The sequence below is a fragment of the Myotis brandtii genome, unplaced genomic scaffold (assembly GCF_000412655.1).
Source record: "Myotis brandtii unplaced genomic scaffold, ASM41265v1 scaffold343, whole genome shotgun sequence".
Lineage (NCBI taxonomy): Eukaryota > Metazoa > Chordata > Mammalia > Chiroptera > Vespertilionidae > Myotis > Myotis brandtii.
In genome coordinates this window covers 2,941,670-2,965,157 of record NW_005363209.1, presented here as the reverse complement: position 1 = coordinate 2,965,157, position 23,488 = coordinate 2,941,670, and the positions used below count along the sequence as shown (strand labels likewise).

The following is a 23,488-nucleotide window of genomic DNA, read 5'->3' as shown; positions in this document are numbered from 1 at the left end:
AACAAAGTTTCAATTATAGAAGACAAATAAATCCCAGATACCTGCTTCCAGCCAGCCTCCACTGGGAGCTCGGGTGGCTGGGGGTTGTGGCCAATGTGCAAACAGCCATCAGCCTCTCACCCAGGCTGGCCACACCCTCATGGGATGAGGTTCCTTGCTGGGGGAATTGGCCAGCCTGAAAACGGCCCTCAGCCCCTCACCCAGACTGGCCTGGCATCCCAGCAGGACCCCCCACCCTGAAGGGGCTGTGGCCAGCCTGAAAACAGCCATCAGCCCCTCTCCCAGGCTGGCCAGGCACCACAGGGGGGACCCCCACCCTGAAGGGGCTGTGGCCAGCCTGAAAACAGCCATCAGCCCCTCTCCCAGGCTGGCCAGGCACCACAGGGGGGACCCCCACCCTGAAGGGGCTGTGGCCAGTCTGCAAACAGCCATCAGCACCTCACCGAGGCTGGCCAGGCACCTCAGGGGGAATCCCCACCCTGAAGGGGCTGTGGCTAGCCTGCAAACAGCCATCAGCCACTCACCCAGACTGGCCACACCCCCAAGGGGTGAGGGTCCCCGCTGGGGGTCTTGGCCAGCCTAAAAACTGCCATCAGCCACTCACTCAGACTGGCCAGGCACCCCAGCAGGACCACCCCACCCTGAAGAGGGTGTGGTCAGCCTGAAAACGACCCTCAGCCCCTCACCCAGGCTGGCCAGGCACCTCAGCAGGGATCCCCACCCTGAAGCGGCTGTGGCCAGCGTGCAAAAAGCCATCAGCTTCTCACCCAGGCTGGCCAGACATCCCAGGGGGGATCCCCACCCTGAAGGGGCTGTGGCCAGCCTGCAAACAGCCATCAGCCCCTCACCCAGGCTGGCCAGGCACTCCTATATAATAAAAGGGTAATATGCAAATTGACCCAAACAGCAGAACGACTGGGAATGACTGTTCACTATGACACACACTGACCACTAGGGGCAGATGCTCAATGCAGGAGCTGCCCCCTGGTGGTCAGTGTGCTCCCACAGGGGGAGCTCTGCTGAGCCACAAGCCAGGCTGATGGCTGCCAGTACAGCGGTGGTGGTGGGAGCCTCTCCTGCCTCCTCAGCAGCACTAAGGATGTCCGACTGCAGCTTAGGCCTGCTCCCTGCTGGCAAGTGGACATCCCCCGAGGGCTTCCGGGCTGCCAGAGGGATGTCTGACTGCCAGCTTAGGCCCGATCCCCCAGGGAGCAGGCCTAAGCCAGCAGGTGGTCATCCCCCAAGGGGTCTCAGACTGTGAGAGGGCACAGGCTGGGCTGAGGGACTCCCCCGAGTGCACAAAAATATAGGTCCTGATGCCAGTAGAAGTGTCCTTTGGGTAAGAAAATCAGGAAGTTACTGTTGGTTGCTTCATTTTCACAAGGATAATTTCCTGAGAGTTGAATTGATGTGGAGCTTTCAGAAATAAGAGGATGACATTTTTGTCTGAGAGAATATTCATAGATAGAATTTTTTGTCTGTACTGTACTGTAAATGTTCATGACTTGGGGGTTCATTCGGCAAATTACAGAACCAGGCTGACTGGTTTTCTATTTGGCAGTGAATGAGAAATGGAACTGTCCGATTGAATGAATATTTATTTTCACATATTCAGGACAAATACACACAAACACAAGACAATTTTCTTTAAGAGTATGATAAAGAGTGAAGAGATTGATGAGAAAGAAAAGGCAGAAATTTTTGGTAAAACCTTCAGAATTTTGATCAGAAAGGGATAAAAAAGTAAAGATGGTGACTGAAACAATAAGTCTGATTAAAGGATATTTTAAAGTTTAATTTAGTTGCTGTGTTTTATTAAGATGGTGGTGTGGGTTGAACTATGTCACTCCCCTCCAACCACCCCCCCACCCCCCTAGAAAAAAAAAGATATGTAGGAAGTTCTAACTCCAGTACTTCAGAATATGGCCTTATTTAGAACTAAGGTTATTGTAGATGTAATTAGTTACAATGACAACAAAATGCAGTAGGATGTGCCTCTAATCCAATATGACTGGCGTCTTTATAAGAAAATGGCCATGTGAAAAGACACACATAGGGAGAATGTGATGTGACATTGATTGGATGGTAGATATTGATTGGATTTGTGAGCCTCAAGCCAAGGAACTCCAAAATTGCCAGCAAACCACTAGACACTAAGGAAGAGGCAAAGGGAGGTTTTCCTTACAGATATCAGAAAGAGCATGGCTCATGGCACCTTGATTTAGGGCTTCTGGCCTCCAGAACTGTGAGACCATACATTTCTGTTGTCTAAGACACTCCATTTGTGGTATAGTAAGTAGTTCTAGGAAATGAATATCAATGGGATACTCATTTAAATGTTGGAAATGGGTCACCAGGAAGTGAACGGTGGAGACAGATACAGAAGGAGCTGCTGGTGGAGCAAGTTCCCGGAGAAGAACGTGGGAAAGGTTAACTCTAACTCCAAGAATGGGCTTGGGGCCGAAGCCGGTTTGGCTCGGTGGATAGAGCGTCGGCCTGCGGACTGAAAGGTCCCAGGGTCGATTCCGGACAAGGGCATGTAGCGGGGTTGCGGGCACATCCCCAGTGGGGGATTTGAAGGAGGCAGCTGATTGATGTTTCTAACTCTCTATCTCTCTCCCTTCCTCTCTGTAAAAAATCAATAAAATATATTTTTTTAAAAAAAAGAATGGGCTTAGGAGATAAGACACTTTGTGAATTTAGGGGAGGAAAGAAGGAAAGTGAGGTAGTTCCTACCTGTGATTCTCACTTTCTCTAACACTTATGAGGAGAATTCATCTCTGGTCATGAGCAGGGCCCTGATTTTATAGGAGACTTGAGAGAAGAAAATCTGAAATAGCTTCTGGGGCGAATGAGAGAAAGCTAACTGAGGCACTACAAGACTATGAGTCTCCCCATTCAAAGTAGAGCACTAATAAATGTGCAGTTTGGTTTGGTTTCAAGCCAATACATACTTTTATTTTTGCAGTTTGGTTTGGTTTCAAGCCAATACAAACTTGTACTTTTATTTTATCTGTTTTACTTTAAAAGAACAATTTGGCAAAACACATTTTATTAAATTTAAAACCAATTATAGATATTTATGTGTTTTTGCCCTCTTATGTCATCTAGGAAAACCATTCATTAATTCTAATGATTGTACTCACATTGTTGATGTTCTAGATTTGTGTATCATCAGTACAAAATGTGAATTAAAGCTGGTGAAAGCTACATAAACAAACTAGGTGAAATTCTCATCACATCTATACAATTGCCTAGCCCTTGAGTTTATTTTAATATATATGGTCATTCATTAAGTAAATGACTTACTAATATTTTATGGTTTAGTGTGTGTAGTAACAGAGTTGTTTATTAGCATATTTAAGGATTTATTAATATAGTTAAGAGCATCCAGTAAACACAAATATGTAATGACAAGCCAATATGGAATTTTGAGAGGATTCTTATTGTTTTTTTGAGGCACAGGTTTAGGATTATATTTAATTTTCATCACCCTGATCCACATCAATAAATAAATGTTTAATTAGCTATATGTCTGGAAAATATAAAAAAGAGACTCCATTCATACAGAGATAAAACAGAGCTCAGCATAATACAAAATATAAACATTTAAAATGAAAGGGGTAACTAACCACTAGGAAAAAGCATATAATGATAAATAAAATGAGCCCACATTATTTTTGATGGAGTTACTAGTTCATTGGTTGAAAGTAATAGATGATTGTAATAAAGATACAATCAAGTTGATTAGAAATTAAAATGATGAACTAATATGGTGCTGTGTTGGCACTGTAAATATATAAAATGCTGCAGAAAAATATACCAAAATCTTTATTTTCTAAAGGTTGGCCTCATTCATATTCATATTCCCCAATTCCCTCCTCAACGCTCTTCCTCTCCTGAGTAATGAGGTTATATAACTGCAAGGCACAGGCTGTGTAACCCTCATCCACGTTTGGAATCCCACTCTACTAGTCACTAGCTATGTGACCTTGAAGAAGTTACTTTTGATCCATCTCATAAATTTTTCTTATCTGAAAAATGGACCTTGTACCATTGCTGTGAGTATTAAATAAATTAATACATTAAAAGCATCTAGAGCAGATCCTGGTACAAATTAAGACCTAGATAAATCTAATCTAATAAAAGAGAAACTGCAAATTGACCGTACCTCTGCCACACCAACAAGCCACGCCCACAAACCACTCCCACCAGCCAATCAGGACCAAAATATGCAAATTAACACAACTAAGATGGTGGCGGCCATGGAGTTGGAGTGAGCAGGAAGCTTGGGTTGCCCCTGGCAATGGAGGAAGCCAAGCTTCCTGCCTGCCCTGTCAGCCATGAGCTCTGCTCAAGGCTACAAAGTTTCAATTATAGAAGATAAATAAATCCCAGATACCTGCTTCCGGCCCATGGCCATGGACAGCCTGAAAACGGCCATCAGCCTCTCACCCAGGTTGGCCAGGCACCCCAGCGGGGACCCCTACCCTAAAAGGGCTGTGGGCAGCCTAAAAACGGCCCTCAGCCCCTCACTCAGGGTGGTCACAACCCCATGGGGTGAGGGTCCCCACTGGGGGGTTTGACCAGCCTGAAAACAGCTATCAGCCCCTCACCCAGGCTGGCCAGGCACCCCAGCAGGACCCTCACCCTGATCCAGGAGACACTTCAGGGCAAACCAGCCGGCCCCCACCAGTGCACCAGGCCTCTATCCTCTACAATAAAAGGGTAACATGCAAATTGACCCTAACAGCAGAACAACTGGGAATGACTGGTCACTATGACACACACTGACCACCAGAGGCAAACGCTCAATGCAGGAGCTGCCCCCTGGTGGTCAGTTCACTCCCACAGGGGGAGCTCTGTTCAGCCACAAGCCAGGCTGATGGCTGCCAGCACAGTGGTGGTGGCGGGAGCCTATCCCTCCTCCTCAGCAGCGCTAAGGATGTCTGATTACAGCTTAGGCCTGCTCCCCACTGGCAAGTGGACGTCCCCCGAGGGCTCCTGGGCTGCCAGAGGGATGTCTGACTGCCAGCTTAGACCCTATCCCCCAGGTAGCGGGCTAAGCCAGCAGGTGGACATCCCCCGAGGGGTCCCAGACTGTGAGAGGGCACAGGCTGGGCTGAGGGACCCTCCTCCCCCGAGTGCACAAATTTTTGTGCACCGGGCCTCTAGTATTTAAATAATTGTGTTATATACCCTGTCTCAGGTAATAGAATTACATGTACTCAGTTGCACAAACTAGAAATCTGTCAGCTTTAAATCCCACCTTCTCATCACATATATGTCTTAAATAATTTGTGAAGATATTCCTGGGCCTACTTTTCAATGTTCTAGCTTTAGATTGTCTTCAGTTTCTAACCTGGACAATTTGAAACTCTAACTCTAATCCTACTTACCCACACTCAAATCTGTTTCCACATCTCTTACTATACCTTCTCCCCTTCACCCTCCCAAAGTCCCCCATATCCAAATCTAATCATGTTGCTTCTTTTCTTAAAAGTTGAAAAAACTTCCAAGATAAAGCCCAAATTCAACATCATTTCTCATCAATTACAATATGATAGGTCACTGTTTTCTGAACCTGCTCTGCTATTTCATACCTCACTTTTTCTGCACTACTCTCCCTCCATTGCTATTCCTTTTCCTTTCTTCTCTACTTAATTATGTTCTCCTTCTCTTCCCACTGTGCATAAGCCACTCTTCCTCTTTGACCTTTTGGCAGAATTATTCTTTAATAACAACAAGAGCAGCAATAGCAGTAGCTGATGTTAATGTATAATTATGTGTCAGTCACTATTACAGAAACAGATATTACCTCATTTACTCCTCAAAACAATCCCATTATGTAGGTACTGTTATCAACCTCATTTAAAGATGAGAACTGTGCAGGAGAGCTTGATCCTTTGTCCAAGGCCACTTGGCTGGTGATATATGGAGCACACTTTGTTGAAAGTATTACAGATGTCCTCTTTTACTCCCCATTGACCCTCCTTCCTCCCCACTCCCATTCCCTCCCCAGGCCTTCACCTCACTATTGACTGTGTCCATGGGTTATGCATATATGTATATGAGTTCTTTGGTTGATCGCTTCCTTCCTGCCATCCCCTTTCCCTCTGAGGATGTTCAGACAGAATGTTTTGAGAGTTAAAGCTACTAATACTGCTTCCTAATGATAATACCCAAACATAGCATGTTGTATTATCATAAAAATCTACATCTGTCACTTCAAAAATAGTGACTTCTCACAGACACTAGGGGGGTGAGGGCATGTGTGGGAGGGTGGAGGTGGTCAGGGAGAGGTACATAGGGGAAAAAGGAGACATATGTAATACTATATGTAATACTTTAAAGAATAAATAATTTAAAAACAGTGACTTTTCATATCAGTACCTTTATTGTCTAATTCAGTAACAGTAACACAGAATGCACAATCTATAATAATAAAAGTGTAATATGCTAATTAGACCAGACAGCCTTCCAGACAACCTTCTGGACGAAGCCAGGGCTATGAGGGAAGCCTGGGTCCTGGGTGCCTACCAGCGGCCGTAGGGAAGCCCAGGTTCTGGGTGCCAGAGGGAAGCCAGTGGGCAGCCAAGGAAGGGAGGCCTACTCTTGCACAAATTCGTGCATCAGGTCTCTAGTAATTAATAAAAGAACAATGAATGAGTTAGTGAATGATGAGAACAGATGGAATGAATAGCCAGCTTTCAATAGATTGCCTTTCCTACCCTGTGGATATATATTATAAAAATAATATTAATAGCCATTACATTTTATTAATAGCTATATTGAATTATAACTGTTATATAAAAATGCACATATTTAATGCATACAATATGATGGGCTTGAACATATGCATACTTGTGTGAAATTGTCACTACAATCAAGCTAATCATTTTAACCTTATAGGAGAAAAAGCATAAGGAAAATAAAATAAAAATTAAAGTTGCTACAACAACTAAATTAATATTTGTCCAGGTCTATAAAGTCACAAGTAAATGAAATCATAAAAGAACTTGCCTTGATTTACCAGTTTTTCAGGTCCTGAAAGAGCTAACCTTAGTGCTCACGCAGACTTCTAAGATAACCTTTCATCAAACTGGGCCTTTTGAATCCTTAAGTTCTAATCTCTTTTTTTAAGGTTGTTAGATATAGCCACTGTAATTTAAAAAATCAGTGTCAGTGAAATTGGTTTAATATTCCAAAGTCAAGAATGTATTCATAAAACATGTACATATTTTGTTCTGTCAATAGAGTGTAGCTTCAGTACAATTTTCAAATCATGGGGGCAACACACAGTGGCCCCATTCAGCTGAGATACATGATTTGATTCCTGCCTAGATTTCTGGAATATATTTCTCCAAGGTCAATGACACCAGAACATTAGCTGTTCTCTAAAAAGTTAGATTTAGTGTTGCAATATACATCTTTCTTTATTGAGCCTCTGACTTTCCAGAGGTTTCCAAACTTATGTTTACATATGTCATTAGTTTATTTTAATGACTACATGAAATTAAAATCATAACATGAGTTTTTATTAACATTTATTTTTTTTCCTTACCTTATTTTTAGAAAGGAAAGACAGAAAGTCTTCTATAGGTTTTATATCTTAGCTTGAACTGAGGTACAACTGTGTTTAATTTCCAAATTTTAAACAATACAGGGGTTTTAACTTACCTATTTGTCATTATCTTCTAATTTAATTACATTGCATCAAAGAAATATATTCTGCACTATATTAATTTTTGAATAAAATTTTGATATGAAAAAAGTCATAAAATAATTTTCTATAAAACTCCAATTCTGGAAAGTCATAAAAAATAACTGAGAACTTAAACAATGATTCAGCTACAAGGACTTTCTGCACATTGTTATTTATAAACACAAAAATTTTAGGTAATATATTGTTACATGAGTTATGAGAAAAAAGTACAAAATAGACCATTCTGTGCTTGTTAAAAATCATGGTTCAAAGAATTTAATAACATGGAAAGATGTTTTTAACCTGAATAAAGATACATTATAAAACAGTAAATTTAGCATTTCTAGTTGTATATATATCTGGAGATAAAACTCTGAAATAGTATTATTGCATGGTAAGATTGGGAATAATTTTTATTTATTATACTTAGCTATATTTCTAATATTTCTAATATCTATTAGTTTTAAAAATATTTTTATAGATTTATAATAATATAAACTATACACAGAATGGAAAGTTTAAGGTCCTGTTTGATTTAGTTTACCCTATTTAAAAGATAACACACACACTTATAGGTAAAATGTCTACTGCTGCTTAAAGTTCTTTTAAATGGCCATATATACCTAGCCTAGACTATCCTAATTGACTCAGAAATTTAGGTTACAACTAGATTTGCTTCAATAGTATCTAAAACCCTTAAAATTAAGTTACACTTTCATTATTAACTGACATTCTCTAGCAAACATTAACTGATGTTACATCATAAAGACTTAGTATAACAATGAAAAATTTTCAAAGATTTCTGTGAAAGTTATATTGCTATGGGATTACAATGCAATTTTTATAACATCTGTTTCAGTCCTGATTAATCTGTGTGTGTGTGTGCATCATTAATCTTCTATAAACTGAATGTTTTTAAAATTTATTATTCAATAAAATTATTTTATTTGTAAGCCAATGAAATTTAAAATAAAGGAAAGAAAGTGTACTTACTTGCTAATCAGTCTCCATAGCAAAATGTAGACATATGTTAATCTAAAAAATATTTTGACCCATAATAAAATGATTGATAATATTCTAAGTAAAATAGGACTTTGAACCATAAGATAATAAATTTTTAAAATCTCAGTCTTTTAAAAATGTAAAATAAAATGATAACTTAGATGTGGAGAAATAAGGTATCCTTATAAACTCTTATTTGAAGTTATATCCTATCTAGAGTAAATAAATAAATTATAGCAATTTTTGCAATGGAATGCTATGATTTGTTGACACAAGAATATATTTCAGATTTATTATTAAGTACTGTATGCAAAATGATCATATGACCTGGCTTTTAAAAATGTGTGTGTACGTATGTATAACCACAGATACATATGTAGTTTTCAAATGATTCTGAACAATAGAATCATTGGTGATTTACTTTCTCCTCTTTATTAATCTGCATTTGAATTAATTTCGCCATAATCTACAATAAAAGCATAATATGCTAAATAGACCTGATGTCCTTCTGGACATCCTTCCTTCAGGACAAAGCCTCAGGGGGCGGGGGCCACGGCAGAGGCAGCAGAGGCCCATGGCCACAGCAGCAGCAGCGGGGGGAGGGGAAAGCCGGGGCCAAGGCCCTTGCACGAATTTCGTGCATTGGGCCTCTAGTAAAAGATATTTTTCCATAAACTATCAGTCTAATTACATGGCAGTTTCATGCTGGAGTACAAGAATCCCTGATTTTCTCTTATAGAAACCATAAAAATGCCTCTGTAAGCAAACAGGTAAAGCACAATATTTAGACCCAATTATAATTTCCTATTATTAATTTTCTACTTAAAATTGACTTTAGGACTACAAGTGTCAAGTATTTATCTTTTATTTAGAGAGGCCACAAATAAACATGTGTTATTTAATATTATTTTGGTAAAATAGCGCAATAGGCAAATAAATGTAAAAAATATAAATATTAGAAAGGAAGAGATACATATCATTATTGAAGATTTAATTGCTTGTCTAGAAAGCATATAGAGGTAAACTGAAAAAATCTTGGAACTTACAACAGAGTTCAGCAGATGGCTCACTACATATACAATAAAAATGGTTGTTTAAATAACTAGTAAGAATCAAACATAACATCAAAAACAGGTATTCCAGTACTCAATGATTCTATGAGCTATCTGATCTTTTTTAAATTTAATTTTCACTTAAAATCATGATATTTGACATCATTGTTGAAAACTAAAATTTTTGACAAATTTAAGTGAGTAATATTACATAGGTAGATAATAGATAGATAGATCTAAAAGGACATCGATATAAATATACAAATATTAATAGTGCATGTACTCTGGATCATACATTGGGGTGATTTTCACCTCATTGAAAATATAAGTCCACCCAGACATTTTATTTATTATGACCATAATTAAATAGCAAATAGTGCCAAAAGTAGAATAATCTCTGTGACAAATAGCTACCTGTCTATCTCAACACACATGCACACGCACGTGCACGCACTCCCCCCCCCCCAAAATATATATCTATTCCTTTTCTGGGGATACAGTGAGACTACAGTTCTGAGCTTCCTTTGCAAAGTTGGATGTGGACACATGAGTGTTTTAATACATCATTTATCAGGAAAAGTATGTGCATCACTTTCAAGATTGGCCTGTATAAACTTCCCAGGAATAATTCTCCACGTTTTTTAACCCCACTTCTGGCTGATGGCCATACCTCTGTTGACCTTGGAATCTACATTATAAGATGGCCAGCATCCATCAGTCTTCCCTGGATGTCTGCAGAGAGGAAGGTCAGCTATTGACCTGCATAACAGCCTAGCACTACTAGATGAGAAAGAAGAAATTCTTTTCTTAAAGGAACTGCAATTTTGGTGACAGTTAGGTTAGCCTACTCAGTACTAATACAGTCTCCACTTCTCTCATCATCAACCTTTCTGTCTAGCCTTCATCTTTTCAAATTAGGATTATTTGTAGTGTTACTCTAGGCCTTCTATTATCTTTTCCAAAAACCCCTGCCTTTAATACCTGTAGATGTATTTCTAAAAAGTCTCACTTATAATATTGATAACAAAAACTGTTCCAAGTTTATAATGTTAATACTTTCTCTCAACTTCAAAGCTAAAATTCTTACTTTTATGTTGACATTCCTTTTGTCTAATGAACAAAGACTGAATGCCTGTTTTTATATTGACATATTTTACTAAAACTTTGATTTGGAATTATTTCTTCTTTTTTTCTACTGTTATTCTTTAAATTTTCAGTAACAAATGTGAATTACTTAGTAATTTTTGTTGAAAGGGGGACTTGTTAAAGTAGATATTTATCCCACCATGCAGTCACAATTTTAAATTCAATTAAACTCCAATTCAGTAGAGATAAGCATTCCTGTCATTCCCAATCTGGGTTTTTCTGTCTCAGAAAAATCATGTGCGCAGGCCTGTCATAGTCACAGACCTTGAGAAGACAACAGGCACCCAGAGGGTGCTCTCCCTTTCTAATTCTCACCTTCAGGTCTCTAATATCGCCCAGATTGGGAAATGTAAAGCTATGCCCTACTTCAAAGCCTTTTATATATGTAACTACTGAAGCAATCTTCCTTCCAGGCTTCCAACTCTAAATTTCAAAAATCCCTAGATCACTCATTGTCTGTCCAACTCTACTTTTGCCTGCTCTGTGAACATTCCATGATTCCTCAAACAGATATACTCAATATCTTCATTTATCCAATTTTATTTAACAATTCTCTATGATGCTCTCCAGAACAAGTTTTAACACAGCAATCTTAATCTGCTCCTTAAATTGCAAACTCCTTGAGGTTAGGGACTGTGTCTCATTTTTCTTTATATTCTCTATACTTTTAGCACAATAGAATATTGTACTTATAAGTAATTTCATTTAATTAAATTAAGCAAATATCCAACTTTAATCATTATTTCTGCTTCTAACCTGCCAATGAAATCCTGTTTCCATCACAATTCTAGGTAACAGAATCACTTTCTTCTAAGAATAAGATATGGATACTGGTGGCAAGAATATTGGACTTCTGGAAGGAATAAATGGAAAGCAAGTTGTTTTTTTTAATCACTAATAGGACTACATTTAGAAAAAAAGAAACTTGAACAGCAGTTTTGGTGACACAAAATCTGTATACTTTATATTTTAGCTGTATATTGATTAGTAGGATTAATAGACTAGTTTTTCAAACATTATGTCATTGGGAAAGTCATTCCAAGCTTCAACTACCTGGCTGAAACTGTATTTTTGGAATAAAATACATTCCTAGTAACAAACTTATAATAATAAAAAACAACTGGCACTGTCAACAGCACAACTCGCAATCAATCCTAGAAGTGTATTCTTTTCATTTCTCAGTTTAGTTGATACACTGAGCTATATACAATGATAGATCTTTTTCAAATTTTATGATCCATCTTGAGTAGAAGGTTTTGTAGTGTTGTCAGGTATAAGAGTTATGTATACTCCACAAATATTTGTCATATCACAGAAAGCTTCAACTTAGGAAGGAGTGTATAACTTTCCCTGCTCTGTGTAATCCCATTGAGTTGCCATGTTTCATGTTTCGACAGTAACTATAACTGAAAAGGCAGAGCAATAGAAAGATAACAGCGAACATCCAGAAAAGTTATTTTATAATATGGAATTTGTTAGTCTACAATTTCCACTGTAGGCTTAAAAATGAGAGAAAAATATTTTCAGTACATTTTTAATATTTATCACTAAATTTACTCCAACAGAAGAATTTCCCCATTGCACAAATCTAGAAGGAATTTGTTTTCAAAAACTGCAAGTATGCTATTTAATAAAATATTCTTCCATAAAAAGAATTAAGTTCTGATATGTGATAAAACATGAATGAACTTTGAAAACATTATGCTAAATGAAATAGTCCAGACAAAAAAAAAAAAAGGACAAATGTTGTGTGATTCCACTTCTATGAAATATCCAAAAGAGGCAACTTAATAGAAAAAGAAAAAAGGTTAGAGTTGACCAGAAGCTGTGGAGATGAAGGAACTGGGGAGTTAGTTACTGCTTAATGATTACAGAGTTTCAAGTTGATGAAAAAGTTGATAATAGATAGTGACGATGCTTGTACAACATTGTGAATATAATTAATGCCATTGAATTGTACACTTAAAAATGTTAAAAATCGCAAATTTTAGGTTACATATTTTACCACAAGAGATACCCTGAAGAAATTTCAATTCGTGGTCTGTGACAAGGCCAAAAGACAGGAAAGGATACAGATGAATTTGGAACAGAAAGGGTCAGAAATTCTTTTCCCACTGCATTCTGTTCAAAGGATCTCTCCCAACCCCCCAAATAAGGTGAGAACCATAGTGTAAGGGAGAAAAAAAGACATCCAAAACAGGGCAACTGAACTAAAGAGGAAAAAAAGACTGGGACTGGAGAAAATTTATGAAGAAGGCAAAATCCATCAGTGTCCCATTAATTATCTTCTTCATATTCCTCTTCTTCCCCCTCATCATCATCTTCATCTTTCTCATCTTCATCCTCATCCCTTCTTCATCAATATCTTCCAAACCTTCATCATCATCCTTATCTTTTTCTCATTCCCTTCTTCATTGTCCAAGTCAGGAGCCAATTAGTACTGTAATGGATTTGGCCAAATATCATCTTTGATGACTTGTCCTAACTCATCTGTACCTGCATCAGAAAAGCTCCCTGGTTCCTCATGCTGTCCCTTCCTGCTGGCTTATTCTGCACTGGCCTTGAATGTTTGTCAAATCCTTTCCAGATTTCCAGTGGAGTTTGAAAAAGGATTGCCACTCTCATTCACATGAAATTCTCTGGACAGACTTTATGTTCAAAGTAAGGATTTTCATAAAAATAAAAATCTATTCTGTAACCTGATTTAATATCTTCAAATCCTGACACTTCAACTCTTTTCAAACAATGCAGTGCCTCTTCATCCTCTTCTCCAACCATTGTAGTCACTTGTGGATGGCTGACAAAGGTTGTTATCCCAAAATTTGGGTTGGGTGATCAATTATGATCTCTTCTGAAAAAAAATTGTTTATTTCTGTCCTACTTTCTAAATCTCCTCACATGCTTGTTCATTAAGTCTGTCTATTTCACTTTGTACTCCATCAACATGTTTAATTTGTTTCTGTTACTACAAGGAACAAAATAACTTATACTAGAGACAATTACTCTGTGTGTGTGCTGCAGATTGTTATCCTACTTTCTGTACCTAGGGAAACAGTAGAAAGGTCTTTTATAGAGATGCCTTCTGAAATTTTTTAATAAAGAGGCCACTGACAAATTGGGCCAGATTGCAGGATACTAAATGTTTCGCCATGTTTTCCTAGTCTGATTCCAATCGTTTTCTTTAAGCTATCTTTCTTTATTTCAAGTTTCTCTTCCTAATTCATGCTTCCTGAAGAAAACTCAGCAAAAAGCAGAAAGGGTTTCCTCCTTAGCCAAGATAGAACTCAAAGAAATGAAATCTGCCAGTGTTTGGGTATTTTCTGTGTTAAAATCATCCAGCACACCCAACTATCATTCTCAGAAGCATTTCTAAGTGTAATAAGGTGATATAATTACATGATACTAAAGTTGCATTCATTCATTCAAATGCAAACAGGTAGTGTGGTGGAGAATTGCTGATACTTCTGTTACAAGATTCCAGGGCAGGAGGAATAGGGGAAACTGAGACAGGAAAAGTAGAACAAGGCCAAACAGTGTGAGTAATTTGTACAAATAACATACTATCATCCCCAGCCAAGGATACTCCAAGAGCAAATATTTAAAGACCTCCCAGCTAGAAAATGCAGAAAGTAGGGGGAAAGGGGAAAGGGGAAAAAAGGCAGTTTTACTCGCTAATGAAAAAGCCAGCAGTCTTGGGGCTTAGCAAGATAAAGTTGCCAGGATTCTGAGAAGACCATGACAATGAAACCTTGAGACTTAATCTGTACCAAGATACTCAGCAAAAGAGTCTTTGAAACCTATAGACAATAGGGTATATTACTCCTCAAACTTTGGTCCAGACATTCACTTTTCCAGATTATCAGGAAAATCCCATCTCTGCTCCAAGCTGGATGAAATAAGGTAGATTTGACTGCTTTATGTTTTCAATAAAGGTGCATGCTTTAATTGCTTTAATAAATTGGCTTTTCACAATGCAGTCAAGGTCTCTTGTATAAATTCATTTATCTGAGAAGACAAGGATCGAGGATGAGGACAGCCCTCTCCCACCAAACCAGGGGCTATCCGGCAACACCTCTCTGCCTATAACACTTCCACTCTTCTTTGTATAGTATTGTTTCAAACTTTTCCACTCTCCTCCAACACCTACAAACACCTCTTCTCCCCCTTCACTGCTGATCTCCACCTCCTACTATTTATGCCTTTATATGAATGTTGCTTGGACTAGTGACTTGCTTCTGACAATAGAATAGAAGAAAAGTAATAGGATGTCAGTTCAGAGATTAGGTGACAAAAAGGCTGTATGTTCCATCTTGCCACTCTGTCTCTTGCTGTTCATTGGATCATTCACTTGGGAGGATGTAAGCTGCTGTGATTTGAGTAATGTTATGGAGAAGCTCATGTGGCAAGAAATGGATGTGTGCAGCCAACATCCAGCAAGGACGTCAGCTCTGCCAACAGCCATGTGAGTCAGAGTGGAAGAAAATTCTGCCCAAGTGCAGCCTCCAATGACTGCAGCCTCAGCTCATACCTTGATTGCAGCCCTGTTAGAGACTCTGTACCATAGGATGAATGACTCACAGAACTATGAAATAATAAATGTTTGTTGTTTTTATGCCTCTAAAAGACAGGGTAATTCGTTATGCACCAATAGATAGCTAACATAGCAAGTAATATCTTCACAAAAGAAAATGATGCAATTAGATAATACTACCTCATCTTTCTATAAATCAACCTCCCACTCCTGCCCCACATATTATGTTCCCTCCTATGACAATGGAAGAAACATTGTTAGTCCTACCTGAATCAAACTGTAATCTTTGCTGCCTTGAGCCTTGTCCGATGCATCTGCTCTGCTCCTGAGACTCTGCAGGGGAAGACATCCGGTCAGTTCCCAGAGGGTGAGACACAGGACTGAGAGCTGCAACTCCAGTGAAGGCCGTGGTTAGTAAGCGGTAACACAGACCTGTGAACAAAATATTTTGCGAACACAAGGAAAAGAGCTATTAGTTCTAGTTTTAGGGACTTGGTAATATTTAAGGAGAGGCCACTTGAATTGGTCATTGCAACTGCTATTACTTCACTGTCTACTTTTGACTTCAGGAGATTCGAGCTTTGCCTTTCTTGACTTTCTTTTGTTCCCATATATACGTCTATGGCAATGTATTCACTTTGAGAATGTCCCAGGGAAAATGGTGTTAGGGTTCCCAATTATGTTTCTTGGAAGCCTGAGATTTTATGAAGCAGTTTCAAGGATACTACCAAAGCTGAACTCAAATGAATATGCAAATCTGTATATATAATAACAAACTGTAGTAAATACTAACCTATCCAAATTCTATACAAAAACTCACTAACTTTTCAGCAAGATATTATTGCACTTTTTACAAATATTGGAATAGAGGGTCTTTTGCTATTTCTAAGTATATATTTGTATGTATATATGTTGTCATTGGTTAAAAAATGACATCAATGCCTAATTTTTTAATTAAGGACTACTTTCAAGTGTGAATGAGTGGATATTTATATATCCCTATCCTATATAATAAAAGTCTAATATGCTAAGTATCTGATTGTCCAGTCAATGAATCAAAGCATAATATGCTAATGATATGCTAAGGCTGCTCAACCACTCGCTAATGGTAGACATACATCATTATACGATTGTCAAAAACCATAGAATGTACAACACCAAGAGTAAGGTTTAATGTAAACTAGACTTTGGGTTTTATAGGTTCAGATGGAACAAATGTACCACTCTGGTACAGAATGTAGATGGTGGGGGAGATAGTGTGTAGAGGGAGGACAGGGGGGATATGGGAGCTCTCTGTACCTTCTGCTCAATTTTTCTATGACCCTAAGGCTGCTCTAAAAAAATAGTCTATTTAGAGAGACTATTTATATTGTACTAGTATAATTTGAAATTATTTTTAAGTGGATAGTTTGCAGTACACTCTGAATTTGCAAATTGACTTTAATGCTTAGCAGGATTTTAATAATAATACAAAAAGAACAGAGGACCTGAAAAATAATAATGAAAATCCCAAGGGAAGGAACAAAAAATGAGAACACAGCATTAATAAACCAACACAAGAAGTTATTTTATTCAAAAAAATGAAAATAAGATTCATATTATTATCATAGCACAGCCATTTTTTAATATCTTATGAAAGCTGATAAACACAACAGATAACATTTATGAAGGGCTAACTATATTCCAGGCACTCTTACTAAAGATTTCATAAGCAGTAATTCTTTAAACCATTGCAAAAAATTCCATAAAGTGGATACTACCATTTTATAGATGAGTTGATGAAGTATGTTAATAGGTTTTCTAGTATAGAAAGATGTTTACATTTCTAAAAAAATCATACTTAGTGGTAACATTGTATTGTTGTTTTCAAAATGCTGCTAGGGTTTTTTATTAATATTTTAACTAGGATTTTCTATTGATGATACTAAGTGAGACTGATCTAAAAAATCCTATATAAAAAAAGCCCAGTATGCAAATTGACCGAACCATGGAATGACCAGTGTAATGACTGGTTGCTATGACATGCACTGACCACTAGGGGGCAGACACTCAATGCAGGAGCTGCCCCAGACCGCAGGCCCCAAGCCAGCCAAGGCAGGTGCCAGCGGCTCCCCCTCTCCCAGATCACCCCGTCAAGGGAGGCAACTGGCGAGCAGGTGGCGCCAGGCCGGCCAAGGCAGGTGCCAGTGCCCCCCCCCCCCAATTGCCCCACAGATCAGCACTGATTGCCTACCAGGCCTAGGGATCCTACCCGTGCACCAATTTCATGCACTGGGCCTCAAGTAGAATATAAAATTTAATCTTAATTATCTTTATTGTGGACTCTTTGGAATTAAAAATACAAAGACTTTTACCAGTTTTGAGCTTCATGTTATCTTCTTGTATATATTGCAATTTCTTTTTAAAAAAAGATATTTTTATTGATTTCTGAGAGGAAGGGAGAGGGAGAGAGAGATAGAAACATTAATGATGAGAGAGAATCATTGATTGGCTGCCTTCTGCACACCCCCTATTGGGGATCAAGCCTGCAACCCAGGCATGTGCCCTTGACAGGAATCAAACCCGGACCCTTCAGTTTGCAGGCTGACACTCTATCCACTGAGCCAAATCGGCTAGGGCTGTAATTTCTAATATAGTTATCTTGGTGCTATACTATTTGGTACATAGTTATTCATAATTGTTTTGTATGAATGTGAATATAAAACAAAATTCTATTTTGTTTCATGATCCAGTCTAAAATATCTATTTTTAATAGAAAATGAGATGATCCTATTTACATTTATTTATATAAAGAGTATGTTTACTCTTGGTTCTGCCATATTCTTTTATGTTACATTTTTGTTTTTAACTTTGTAAAATTCCTTCACTCTGTGTGCCTTCTTAAAATTTATGGAATTTTTATTTTATTCTTTCTAATTGTTATAATTATTTCTTTATACATTAACTGCATTTCTCTATTTTTAAAGACTGACTGTTAATTTGCTAAAATAAGTAATGATGAAAATTAATATTTCTTGTTCTTCCTGTCTTATTTTATTACATAATTATTAGATATTATCTTGTTATAGTTTACCTTGGTGTTGTTAAATATGTTAGACTACTTATTTATTCCTTTATATGATTTTCTTTGAATCTTGACCATTATACAATCAATGCCCTTCTCATCCAAATTGTTTAGATATATAATTTTATATTGTCAGGGTCTACAAGATTTATATTTTATTATTTTGCTCTAATTCTCATAATCTCACATTTCAAATGAACAGTTATATACGTTCAATGTTTACAGTCAGTCCTTGATTCAAGATATCTCCTTTTTATCTTTTAGAAAATTAAATCCCATTCTCTATACTGGTGCTTTCTTGAGGATGGGTTCGTGAGAATAATAGTTCATTAGTTCTTGCATGTTCAAAACTGTTTGTTTACACTTGATAAACTTGAAAGACTGTTTAGAACAAAAATAACCCTTACCTTACTTTATTTTCTTTGGTATAATTTGGGTTTTCCTCTGCTGATATTAAATGACTATTCTGCAGTGAATGTTGTATTAAAGAATTCTGAGGCCAGTTTCAGTATTTTCCTTTTTAATTTACCGATTGTTTTTGCCTGCATACCCCTAAAATTCTTTATTATATTTAAATTTTACTTACTGTACTTGGACATACCTTGATGGTGATGATTCTGTGGCATTTTCCCCTAGAAATCATATGTCCTTAAAAATAAAATTTCAAGTCTTCTTTCATTTCAAGAATTTTTATTTTTTTGAGAAAGGAAGGGGGAGGGAGAGAGAGATAGAAACATCAACGCATCAATGGATTGCCTCCTGCACACCCCCTGCTGGGAAGGGAGCCTGAAACCCTCGCATGTGCCATGTCCAGTAATGGAACAGGTGACCTCTTGGTGCCTGGGTCGGCACTCAACCACTGAGCCACACCAGTCAGGCAAGAATGTTTCTTTTTTAATATAAAATATTATGTTTAAATATTTATTATTTTCCATTATTTACTTTTCTTCTCCAGGTTCTCTAATTAGGTATGTTAGATTAACTTTCCTATCTTCCCCATCTTTTATGTGCTCTCTAATCCTGTTTATCTCTTTATTCCCATTTCATTTTGCTAGTCTTTCTCATTTGTGCCCTCTTTCCCTTACTGTACTTACCTCAGAGTGTCTTTTACCTTGTAATTCTTCCATAGCCATTCTTAATTTAGGATGATTTTAATTTTCTTCCGCTTCTTTCTTGAGTTTTTCCAGCTTTGGGTCATCAGCTCTTACTGTTTCATCAACCACACTCAAGTTCTTGCATTTGTGCCTTGTAGTTCTCATTCACAGAAGTAATTTCTTCACTGTATCCTTATGAAAATTCATAGCAGAATGCTAGGACAAATTTTTCAACTTCTCCATGCTAACCTTGTTATAGTGTGTGTTCTTTAGCATTTGGTACATTGTGCAGCTCTTCTGTCTTTTCCTATATTGTTTTTGTATTGGTACTGTGGCTATTCTTTTTTACTCATAATGAACAGAGTTAGTTTTTCTCATCTAGGTTCCTGGGGAGATGAGAGGGGGAAATAGCTATCTGGGATTTACAAAGTTGTGGTCTTCTCTGCTACTTCAGAGATAGACTGCTCTCTGCAGACATCATTCCTCTGTTTAATCTTTCTGTAGCCCATCATTACTTCAGACAAGACATATCCAAGAGGGCTTAGATCACCAGCTCTATTCACTTCAGTTCCCACACTGATTGCTGAAAGTAAAATATATGTTATTGGCAAATCAAGATGAGCAATTCAGCTGCAGGAAGTATGTTTTTTGGGGGGGTTGCGATATTAGCCACTTTTTATACTTGCTAGGCTTCTTCCTTTTGCTAGAGCCCAGTTTCCATTCCTGAATCCATTGTTTAATCAAAGGAAAGGGCCTTTGCACATCACAAACTCTCACTTTCAATAATTATATTTGTATCAATGCTTTCTAAGATTGCATATCATTGGACCCACTATCTGCTCTCCTTTTCCTTACTTCTTCTTCTGGGACTTCTGGTTGGTCTCAGCAGGTTTGGCATCTTGTACACACACTGCAGGTTATCTACTTCCCGATTTTCCTGAAAATAGAATTTGCATGCTTTTTTAAATGTTATTATTTTTGTTGGTTGGTGTACTCTTCAGCAGGAAAAAGGGAAAGCTGCTAACTTTTGTCATCATCTTCATCCAGATTTTATTCATGTATTTACCAGTACTAATCATATGTATCATATAGTACATATATAATTTTTCAGAAGTCTCTACAACCTCGAAGACATTTATTTCTCTCTATTTTCCCCCACCAATACGAGCAGATATTAATTTTTAAAAGTGAAGTCTCATCAAAATTTTCACTGGCCTAAAACTTTCCCATTGTTTCCTTTTCCACCAAATTCTCTTTCCCCTAAACCCTCTTTCTCCTCCTTTTTTCAAGAACTCATATAAGAACTGGCTATACACACTGCCTAATCATCTGTATGCCTTTTCTCATAATCTTATTGATGTCTCTAATTCAAATTTATCATCATCATCGTTAACACCTTTCTTAGTGAAAAAGCACTGTTATTGGCTCATTAGGCTCTGAGTTTCGCAAGGGCACAGTTACCAAATTTCTTCATAGTGTGTGGATCCCCTGGACCTAACATAGTATGTGCCCCAAAAGGGTGCTTATTAATATGTTCAATAAATAGAGGAATTATATTTCTTTTGCTAAATAACTGGCACCTGTGAAGTATTTGCTTAAAGATAGGGTTTCAATCTTTCTGATTTCAGAAAATTTCAATGTGAGAATTTGTTTTCAACTAAGTAAATTCAAAGGGTCAGTGTTTAAAATGAAGCTTGTTATTTTGCTTATTTGGCTTCCCGTGTTGCAATGCTTAACACAGTATGGCACTAATGGAGATGTAGAGGAAAGCATATGAAAGGGAGAAAATGCTCTGGTACAGGTGATAGAAAAATTTTCACCCAGCCCAGGAATCTAAATTGAAATCCAATTCCTCCAGCAGAACTAGAATGCCCTTCCATCTTTTATCAGCCCATTGATTCTTGTCCCTGGTGGGCCAAGTGGTTGGGGAGTAGGAGTTACTACTCATCTTTCTGTACTCTGAGTGCCATCCCTTCTCTTGGCTCTTAAGGCATTTGAGTTGGCATTTTTCTCTACCTTTTTATAACCATAAAATGAGACTATACAAATATTGCTATTACGGTGTCATAATCAAACCTAGGAGGAAAATAGCACAAATTCTCAAAGGCAAATCACCTTAGCAAAGAAGGAATGAGGAATATCTGAGACAGGGATGAGGAAAAATGAAGATTTAATTCTTGGTAACCACTCCCTACCCAAGAAGCCACTAATATTAGAAAAAAGTTACTGCTCCCTTCTATAATATAGTCACAGCTGAGAAGACTTGGAGTCAAATGAGTTGTAGTTTTCACCAACCATTTTCTATCTAGGGTCTTCTTTGAAAGAATAGCATATGGTGAATTTGCATGGTGCAATGCTGAACATCTGGAGACACATGTCTGTTAAAGCTGACGTGTATTAGAAAAGTTGGATATCTGTTCTCTTAATGAGAAGGTGCTACTGTTATTCAGATCATCAGGTAGATATGAAAACAAATATTTACATTGGCAGATATACTCCACATGAAAGATTTTAGTAAGTTGTAAAATACAGACAATCAAGCAATACTTTCATCACCAACATTTATTTTTTTCTCATGTGAATATGGGAAGAACTAGAGACTTTTCGCCAATATTTGGGTATGTTTTATTGAACTAAAAATGCTTCTCCATACTTCACCATTCTCAGTAGTGCAACTATTTTACTGTAAATACACTTGTTATATAAGACATACTTAGTTAAAGTAAAATGCCTAATTTATTCTAAGGGCTAAAATCCTTTTGACTTTAAAAAAAATGACTCAAGTAACTGAAAAACTACTAAAATAACAGCACACAAATCGGAAACTCACTCTAGGGCACTCACGGAGAGCAATCCGATCACTTTATATTAGGTTATTTAAGGAGAGTGTACTACTCTTCCCCCCAGTCATATATTTTACACAAATAACCTATTTGCTCCCTACCTACCCTCAACTACCAAATGGAGACTATGAAACAAAAATGTGCTTCATGGGAATCAGTCTATAATGCTCCGATTGTTTTTATACTTACTGAAAGTGTGGATTCACCCCTTCTATCTTGTAAGTGCACACGCGCTAAATGCAGTATCTATTTTCATGGGACTCTGTAGTTTGCAAATAAACAGGACTGACTCATAGTCTAACAGAGCCAAGAAAATTCACAATAGAAAAGCGAGGCCAACCCTAGAAGAACTGGCATGAAAATGAAAAGCTATGCAATAAAAAAGACTGAGAAATATTTCGATTAAAGTGTTAAGCCGTCCTGGTTTTCTAGGATGTTGGGATAAAGAAAGAGGTGAGCCAAGACTTAAGGTAACAGGCTGCCCCTGTGCCATGGTCCTGGGCAGTCGGGTCATAGGATTCCCCCCCCCCCCCCCCTTTTTTTCGTTTTTACCTCGTTAGATGGTCAACCCGGCGGCAAACAAACACTGCCGCCTCTGCCCAGGCGATAGCTCCAAGTGGCAGGCGATGGTGGCCTGCATTGAGCTCCCAGCCGGCTTCTTCTGGCCGGACACTTTGTGCCAAAGAGAGCAATAGGGGGACGACGCAGATGTCACGGATGCACAACCATGATCATGATCTGACCAGAAAGGGGAGAGAAGGAGAGCAATGGCCTGGGATCACTGCCCGGGAGCCGCCGCAATGGAGCGGTCCCAGCCCCGCTGCCGCCCAGCGCGGGTAACAGCCCCAGCCTGAGCCTGGAGAGGAAATCCCAGGGAAAGGGCGCGAAGGGAGAAAAAGGGAAGGGGTGGTGGGGGAGGGGAAGAGACCCATCTCATCAGAATTCCTCCTTCCCAAGCTCTTCTGGTGGGAACCTTTGATGGGTTCGTGCGCGCCTCCCTCCCTCCCTCCTCCTCTCCTCTCGGTGATCATCTCCCCTTCTCCCCACGCTC

General features: G+C 38.2%; 1 pseudogene; it reads right to left on the bottom strand.

Annotated features, from left to right (window-relative positions):
* Positions 1-12,659: 12,659 nt before the first annotated feature.
* LOC102246765 lies at positions 12,660-19,633 on the bottom strand (annotated as a pseudogene).
* Between the last annotated feature and the right edge of the window lie 3,855 nt (positions 19,634-23,488).